We start from the raw sequence: 9,957 nt of genomic DNA, 5'->3' as shown, positions 1-9,957 counted from the left end.
TGTGGTCAGTGTCATGAGACAAAGTGTATGTGAACTGCTGTATGGAAAGTGAATTTGCTCTGTAAATTTTCACCCAAATCACAACAACAACAACAACCAAACAAAAAAAGGTCCCTTCTGACAACATGATAAAAGTAGGTGAGACCAAGTCTGGCCATTCTCGCTTCCAAGGAGCATTCTGGCTGCACTTCTACCAGGACAGATTTGTTAGTTTTTCTAGCAGTACATGGTACTTTCAGTACTCTTTGCCAACTTCACAACTCAAACAACTATTCTTTGGTCTTCCTTATTCATTGTCCAGCTTTCACATGCATATGAGGCGATTGAAAATACCATGGCTTGGGTTAGGCGCACCTTAGTCTTCAAAGAGACATTTTTGCTCTTCAACATTCTAAAGAGGCTTTTGCAGCAGTGCAATACATTGTTTGATTTCTTGACTGCTGCTTCCATTTGGTGTTGAAATCTTTGAAAACATCAATCTTTTCTCCATTTATTGTGATGCTGCTTTTTGGCCCAGTTGTGAGGATTTTCATTTTCTTTATGTTGAGGTGTACTCCATACTGCAGACTGCAGTCTTTAATCTTCGTCACTAAGTGCTTCAAGTCAACTTCACTTTCAGTAAGCAAGGTTGTGTGATCTGTATATCACAGGTTGTTAATGACTCTTTCTCCCATCCTGACCCTTGTTCTGCTTCATATAGTCCAGCTTCTCGGATTATTTACTCAGCACACAGATTGAATAAGTATGGTGAAAGGATACAACCCTGATGCACTCCCTTCCTGATTTTAAACAATGAAGTATTCCCTTGTTCTGTTCCAACGACAGCCTCCTGGTCTATGTACAGGTTCTTCATGAGCACAATAAAGTGTTCTGGAATTCCCATTTTTTTCAATGTTACCCATAATTTGTTATGATCCACACAATCAAATGATTTTGCATAGTCAATAAAACATAAGTAAACTTCTTTCTGGTATTCTTTGCTTTCAGCCAAGATCCATCTGACATCAGCAGTGATATTTCTCATTCCACATCCTCTTCTCAATCCAGCTTGCATTTCTGGAAGTTCTCTGTCAATATACTTCTGCAGTCATTTTTGAATTATCTTCAGCAAGATTTTACTTGCGTGTGAGATTAATGATATTATTTGATAATTTCTACATTTTGTAGGATCACCTTTCTTTAGAATAGGTACAAATATGTATCTCTTCCAGTCAGTTGCCCAGATAGCTGTCTTCCAAATTTCTTGGTATAGTCAAGTGAGTGCCTCCAGCATGACATCCATTTGTTGAAATATCTCAGTGGGTATTCTGTGAATTCCTGGAGCCTTGTTTTTTGTCAATTCCTTCAGTGTACCTTCAACTTCTTCCTTCAGTGCCATTGGTTCTTGACCATATTCTACCTCCCAAAATGGATAAATATTGACCAATTCTTTTTGGTGCAGTGACTATATTCTTTCCATCTGCTTTTGATGTTTCCTGTATCATTTAATATTTTGCCCATGGAATCTTTCAATATTGTAACTTGAGGCTTGAATTTTTCCTTCAGCTCTTCAGCTTGAGGAATGCTGAGCATGTTCTTCCCTTTTGGCTTTTCAACTCCATGTCTTCATACATTTCATTACAATAATTGACTTTCTTCTTGAGCTGCTCTTTGAAATCTTCTGTTCAGCTCCTTTATTTTGTCATTTCTTCCATTTAGTTTAACTACTCTGAGCAAATTTCAGAGTCTCTTCTGACATCCGTTTTGGTCTTTTCTTCCTTTACTGTCTTTTTAATGACCTTTTGCTTTCTTCATGGATGATGTTCTTGATGTCATCCCACAATTCCTCTGGTTTTCAGTCATTGGTGTTCAGTGCATCAACTCTGGTCTTTAGATGGTCTGCAAATTCAAAAGGGATATAATCAAGGTCATATTTTGGCTCTCATGAACTTGTTTTAATTGTCTTCAGCTTAAATTTGAACTTGCATATGAGCAGTTGATGGTCTATTACACAATCAGCTCCTGGCCTTGTTTTGGCGGAAGATATTGAGCTCTCCATCGCCTCTTGCCATAGATGTAGTCAATATAATTCCTGTGTACTCCATCTGAAGAAGTCCATGTGTATAGCCACTATTTATGTTGTTGAAAAAGGTATTTACAATGGTTGAGTCATTGGTCTTGCAAAATTCTATCATGTGATCTCCAGCATCATTTCTATCACCAAAGTCATATTTTCCAACTACTGGTGATTCTTTGTTTCCAACTTTTGCATTCCAATAACTAGTAATAATCAACACATCGTGATTGCATGTTTGGTCAATTTCAGTTTGCAGAAGTTGATAAAAATCTTCAATTTCCTCATCTTTGGCTTGGGTGGTTGGAGCATAAATTTGAGTAATAGTAGTATTGTGGTGTAGTAAATTACCTGGTATGGCTTTTCTAGCCATAAGTCTTTGTAAACTCTGTGGTGGAATTTGCTGTGAGCAACTGAGGAACTTCTGATTGTAAATGTTATCCACCTGGGGTATTTCTGTTGGGAGCAGCACAAAGTAATGTTCTGGGAAGTTTGCTCTCTCTCTCAGGTGCTTAGAATTCTGATGTTATGATTGGCTGGTTTGGCCACTCTGCCAGGCTCAAAAGGAGGCCTCCTAGAGGCAGAAGTTTCTCTGACTGCTGGCTGAGAGGAAACACGATCCTGAGAGACACGTGCTCCTGAGAAACACATGCTCCGGAGAGACACGCACTGCTGGGAAAGAGACACAAGAGACATGCTTTGCTGAGAGAGACACTGAGGAACATGCACTGCTGGGAGAGAGACTGTGAGAGATTGTTGGCTGAGAGACGGCAGGCTGAGAGAGACTGAGTGTTTTTCCTGAGCCGGAATTATAACCTGGTGTTTTCCCTAATAAACCCTATAATCTGGGAGTTTAGTGTGGACACTGCAGTGAATTATTGAACCCAGCAGAAAGGTGGTGAGTGGTGCGGGAGGAATGGTTGGTGTCAGGGTTGGTGAAAGGGCTGGAGGGAGGCAGCATGTCTGGCCTTACAGGAATAGGCCTTGGGCTACTGATGGTGGTTCTGTCTTCCTCTTGTGGGGTTAGAGGAGGTCAGGAGATATGGCCTCCTTGCCCTTTTGGCAAGTATTAACTGGTCTTCCTTGTAGGCATATGGATATTATCTTATCACTGACAACATTGTACTTTAGGATAGATCTTGAGATATTCTTTATGATGATGAATGCCACACCATTCTCAATTTGTCATTCCTGGCATAGTAGATCATGTGGTTGTCTGATTCAAACTGGCCCAAACCAGTCCATTTCAGCTCACTAATGCCTAGGATATCGATCTTAATGCATCCCATTTCATTTTTGACAACTTCTAATTTTCCTAGATTCATACTTTGTACATTCCATGTTCCAATTATTAATGGATGTTTGCGGCTGTTTCTTCTCATTTTGAGTCATACCACATCAGCAAATGGAGGTCCCAAAAGCTTTATTTCATCTATGTCATTAAGGTTGACTCTACTTTGAGGAGACAGCTCTTCCCCAGTCATATTTTGAGTACCTTCTGACCTGAGGGGCTCATCTTCCGTCACTATATCAGACAGTGTTTCAGAGCTATTCATAAAATTTCCCAGTGTTTTACTGCTATTCATAAGGTTTTCACTGGCCAGTTCTTTGAGAAGTAGATGGCCTGTTACTTCTTCCTAGTCTGGAAGCTCTGCTGAAACCTGTCCACCATGGGTGACCCTGCTGGTATTTGAAATACTGGTGGCATAGCCTCCAGCCTCACAGCAACACGCAAGCCACCACAGTATGACAAACTGACAGAAGGGTCATGGTCCCCTATATAGAGAACACTTTTTCTCCCTGTTTTCCTTTCTCTGGAATAAAGGAAAGTCCCAGTTGTAATGAGCTAAAATTTAAAAACATATTCAGGCAGACCTTTATGTCTGGAAAACAAGTGTTTTGGTAAAGTTTGTTTATAGTTATTTAACAAACACTCATAGAGGGCTTACCATGTGTGGGACACTGCTCATTTTATATACATTATTTTATATATATTAACATTTTATACATATTGACTAATACTAATTGTCATAAAAATCCTACGATCATACTTTTATTTCCCTATTTTATAGATGATACTATTGAGGCTCAGAGAGGTTAAGTGACATGTCTAAGGATACATAGCTAGTAAGTGGTAGAGCTGAGATTTGAATATAGGTCATCTGGCTCCAGAGTCTGTGTATATAGAATTCTGTTGTATATTGTACTTAAACAAACAAACAAAAAAAAAAAAACCTGCCTAAAGGAATTTCATGTTAGATCCTTCAATAACATGAATTGTATCTCTTTCCTAACCCACCCAATAATGCATCTGGATTTGTATATCAGGATTTTCAAGTTCCTAGTTTGTGGAGCTCTGGTAGCGTAGTGCCTAGGGCACTTGACTGCTAACCAGAAGGCTAGCGGTTCAAACCCACCAGCCACTCCTCGGAAGGAAGGTTGGGCATTCCTACTTCCGTAGTGATACTGCCTCGGAAACCCAAGGAGGGGTCGCTATGAGTCAGGGCTGACTCGATGGCAAATAACAACAACAACAGTTTGTTAATCTTGTAACTGTGGTGTTTTCTAACAGTTATGAAATCATAATATTCTATAAATGTTACATGAAAGGGAGAATATTTTATGTCTTTCTGAGAATAGTTCTAAAAATCTCTTATCTAAGGGTAAGCCCACCTGGATGATGTGCTATAAAGTAGAGCAGAACGATGTTCTGAGCTCTGCTGCAAATGGTGAATGGGGTGAGCCTGATGGTTATCTTGTCACAGCTGAGGATGCTGGTTTAGTGCACTGAGAAAGTGGAGAGTCTCCTAGGCAGGCTGAGGGTGCCAGGCCCTGGCACCTGGGGGCACCACTGTCTCAGGACACTGACTTCTGCTGATCAGAAAATCAAAATTAAACTAGTTGACGTTGAATCCAACTCATGGCGACCCCATGTGTGCAAAGTAGGACTTCTCCACAGGGTTTTCAAGACTGTGACCTTTTGGAAGCAGATTGCCTCGCCTTTCCTCCAAGTTGCCTCTGGGTGGGTTCGAACTACCAACCTTTTGGTTAGTAGTTGAGTGCTTAACTGCTCCTAGATATACTTTGGCCTGCTCCACATAGAGTTAACCTCTCCCAGGCTGATGAGAAGGGGGAGGAGAAGGCTTCAGGAATGATGAGCACCTTCCTGAGTTATTGATTAATCAGGAGCAGAACCCAGAGTCGGGCAGGGGGAGAGGTGTGTGTGGGTTTTCAGGTCAGTCCCACCCCACCCCACTACACTTCTCAAGATCACCATTACCTACAAAGTCAGACTTTTTTTTTTTTTAGGATTTGGGTGAAGATTTACAGAGTAAATTCACTTTTCATACAGCAGTTCACATATACTTTGTCTCATGTCATTGACCAAAATTTACAATGCAGCAGCTCCCCTCCCACTTCCTCCCCATAGTTACCTCCTCCCAGTGTCCATCCCTTCATACTCTTCGAGAGGCCCATTGTCTGCCAACCCTGTATATGATCTTGGATACACTCTCCATTTAGACATACATAATTGTTTAGCTTGTTCACCCATCTATCCGTCCCTATACCCATGTTTGCTTTCATTGACAACTCAGTATTGTATTTACAAAGGGGTTCATATTTGTTGTTTGTACTGCGCATGTAACTCTCTCTTTCTCATCCTCAATGCTGCCATATTGGTCACTCACATTTGGTACATTGCCCTTCTCTTCACCCAAATCAATATTGGTCACTCACATTTGGTACATTGCCCTTCTCTTCACCCAAATCAATATTTATCTCTATCTATCTAACAGCATTCCCTCCCCTTCCCTCCCACCCCTGGTAACCAACAAAGAAAATGTCCTCCGATATATAAACCTTTCCTTAACTTTCACAATAACGGACTAATACAATATTTGTCCTTTTGTGACTGACTTATTTCGCTCAGCATAATGTCCTCCAAGTTCATCCACGTTATGCGGTGTTTTGCAGATTCTACATTATTCTTTAGCGTTGCATAGTATTCCATTGTGTGAATGTACCAAAGTTTGGTTATCCATTCCTCAGTTGTTGGACATCTAGGTTGTTTCCAAGTTTTGGCTATTGTAAATAGTGCTGCGATGAACATCGGCGTGCATATATCTGTTCTTGTTATGGCTCTCAGTTCTTTAGGGTATATACCTAGTTATGGGATGGCTGGGTCAAATGGTATTTGTATTTCCAACTTTTGAAGGAATCGCCATACTGCTTTCCACAATGGTTGTACCATTTTACAGTCCCACCAGCAGTGTATGAGAGTCCCAATCTCTCCACAACCTCGCCAGCATTTGTTATTTTCTGTCTTGTTGAACTTCAAAGTCAGACTCTTGAGGTGAATAGAGAACAAAGGGTATTTGAGAAGGGCCCCCAACACACATAGCAGTCCAAACCAGAGGAGAGGAGGGCTAGAGAGGGAGGGGAAGGGCAGGAATTGAAAACTCATGCCTTTGAGTCCAGATTTCTGGCATCTCAACCAGCTCTGTCACTAACTGCCTACATGATCTTTGGCAAACCACTTCACCTCTTGAGGCCTCAGTTTCTTGCCTGTAAGGCAAAGGTGAAGGAACAGATGTTGACTAAGTCCCTTTTGGATCCTAAACAATCTTATGAATTTATTCTATCTGGTCTCCAGTAGGTCTCCATCTTTGACAAATCTTAAGAAGCTTAATCTCTCCAGGTCAAAGTTGAGAGAGGACTTGCTGGCTGGGAATGGGTCTGACAAAGGCAGTTCGGCCCAGAGAGCCACTCCCCCACCCCATCTCCTCTTAGAAGAGGGGGAGGGTGACTGAGGAATTGAAGTGAGAGGTAATGGGGAGGGGGTGAGAGAAGGAACTCACGGAGTTCTGTTTGTCCAGCCCTCTAGGTTGTGCTCCTCTCCTTTTCCCTGCCACCCCACTCATCCCCAAGTGCCTCCTGTGATGGGATGGACAGATGTCCAGCAGTGTTCTTGTTCTCCCTCCACCAGAGTCATGGGCCAGGGGCCAGAGCTCTCTAGACCTGCCAGTTACTCATTTAGACCTTCCAATTACCCATTTGTGGTCTTGGACAAGTCACTGCACCTCTTTGAGGCAAACTGTACTCATCTGCAAATTAGGGACAATATCTCCTAGCCAGCCCTCAGGGTTAAGAACTTCATAAGATAGTATGGGAAAGCACTTGATAACCTGCACGCTCAGTAGGCTAAAGTCTTCGCTGTTTCTTCTGTTACTTCTGCTGCAGAATCAAAACAGCACGTCTGAAATCACCAGGCCCCAGGGGACTTCAGGAAGCTGTGGTGGCGTTGCGGTTAAAGTATTGGGCTGTTAACCAAGAGCTCAGTAGTTCCAACCTACCTACTGCTCCACAAGAGTCTGCTTCCATAAAGATTTACAGACTTGGAAACCCTATGGGGCAGTTTTACTCTGTACTCACTATGAGTCGGAACTGACTTGATGGCAGTGGGTTTTTTGTTTCTGGGGACTTCAGCCCTGATTCTCATTTCTATTATTTGATGGCCAGATATCCCCACCCCTACACTGCAATTTACCCTGGAGTTCTAGCCTCCTCGACCAGACACACCACAGGCCTGAATCTCCTCTTTCCTTCCTGGGAATGAGAAGCCAGGCAGGAAGGAGGATCTGGTGACCCCATAGGTACTGGCATCAGGAACCAGGTTGCATGGAGGCAGATCAGGTTGAATGGTACTCTATGTTTTCTTCTGTTTTTTATTAGTGTTTTTCATAACAAAGCTTGGAATGTTGGCTCCAGAATTTTGATCCTCCACTTAAGGTAGAATTTAGCCTTGACAGAGCTCAGAGAGCACTTTGGGAAAGGCCGTACCTCCAGGAGGAAGGCTCTCATGTGCGCAAGGCTCTGCTCAGCAATGAGGATACAGAGCTGAGCTTTACTGTGTGGCCAGGAGACAGTATGGTGAAAGAAGTCAGCGTGGGGATTCAAGGAAGCACAGAGATGGGACACCTAACTGTATCTTGCAGATGATGGGATTTCAGGAAGTGGCAAAGAGGCCAGAAAGACTTCCTGGAGAAGACACCTGAGCTGAGTCTTAAGGGTGAGTACGGTGTAGGACAAGGAAGGGAATTGCTGGCAAAACATAATGATACAATATTCTAGGTATGCTGTTATGAATTGCCATCAAATCGATTCTGACTCATGGTGACCTCATGTGTGCAGAGTAGATGTGTTCCATAGGGTTTTCAAGGCTGTGATCTTTCAGAAGATCGCCAGGCCTGACTTTTGAGGCAGGACGGCTCAACCTTTTGGCTACTTGTGAGACAGGCAAGGAATTGGGCTAGTCAGGTCAAACAGGCTTGAAATTTAAGCCTCCTGTTCAGACCACCACATAATTCTTGCTGCTGGCCAGTGAGCCAGGTCCTTAGGGAAGATAAGAAATTACACTTCCAAGAACAGATATATGCATACCAATGTTCATTGCTGCACTATTTACAATAGCAAAAAGATGGAAGCAACCTAGGGGCCCATCAACAGAAGAATAGATAACCAAACCATGATATATACACACAATGGAATACTATGCAACACTGAAGAATAATTAGAATCTGCAAAACACTGTATAAGGTAGAGGAACTTGGAGGACATTATGCTAAGTGAGGTAAGTCAATCACAGAAGGATAAATATAGTGTTAGTTCATTATTGTAAAAAGTCAAGGAAAGGTTTATATATAGAAGGAAACTTTCTTTGTTGGTTACCAGGGATGGGAGAAAAGGGGCAGGAACACTGCAAAAATAAAAATAATAAAAAATTTACATTTCAAAAGACCTCAGAAGCAGGGGAGGAGGGAAAGCTGCAAGTAAGATAGAAGATGAGGAGGTCACTGGGAGCTGGGAGGAGGCGGCAGACTGTGGGCCAGAAATCCAAATCTTCTCCCAGAATGCCCATTGTGATTCAGGATGACAGCCTTCCTATAGTGGCCCCGTCCACAGATCCGAATCCTCAAGAGGCCCACCAGCAATGGTGTGGTCAGCAGCCCGAACTTCACCAGCAGCCCAGCCCTTCCAGTCAAGTCCCTAGCACCAGGCCCGGAATTGAATTCTGGGTAGCACCAGCCCTGAGGAGGAGCAGGATTGACAGGCCAGCTGGGATTTCCCAGCCCGAAGACAGCACGCAGCCCATTAATGTGATCGGACAGCTCCTGGGTCCTGATGAGTCACAAGGCTTCAAACAGCTCAGATAAATGTGAGCAAGGAAGGATGTTGCTGCTTCTGCCATCACTGCCTCCTGGGATGTCGGCCACAGGTCGCATTGCCATGGCAGACAGCAGGACTTGAGCAGAGGGAACGACCTGACTTACTTGGACTGTGATCCCCCTTGCTCCGCCCACTGTGACCTTGACCCCCGTGCACTGTGACCTCCCCTCTTACCTCTTTCCACTGTGACTGGCATATTGACAAAGACTGTCCTGCCTCAACGGAAAGGGAAAGGGTGAGGGCCAGGGGAGGGTTAGGGGGACCCTCAGAGTAGAGTCAGACAGTGCCACTTGGGGTAAAGCCAATGCCAGCAGTTAAGAGTTTATCATGCTCATTAATTTGGGATTTCAAAACACAAATGAGAATCTTCCCTCCAAGTGCATGTCTTCATCATTTAAAAAGCAAGTTCATTTGAAAATATCCTTTTTTCCTTCCCCTCCTCTTCTTGTTTGTTTACACAAATATCCAATTTGCAAGAAAAGGCGCTTGGGCGACGGGGGAAGCTTTAGAAGTTCAATTCATTTTTAATTGACAAAACGTAGTTTGGTAGTGTACTTAAAAATGTTTATAAAAAATGCACTAGACTGATGATATGATCCTATACCTAGAAAACCCAAGAGATTCAATCAAAAAACTACTGGAACTAATTGAGGGATTTAGCAAAGTCGCAGGATATA

This window comes from Orycteropus afer, unplaced genomic scaffold (genome assembly GCF_000298275.1).
Source record: "Orycteropus afer afer isolate SDZICR_OR568_19922 unplaced genomic scaffold, OryAfe1.0 scaffold00217, whole genome shotgun sequence".
In the NCBI taxonomy this organism is placed as follows: Eukaryota; Metazoa; Chordata; class Mammalia; order Tubulidentata; family Orycteropodidae; genus Orycteropus; species Orycteropus afer.
Note: the sequence above shows the minus strand (reverse complement) of the source record.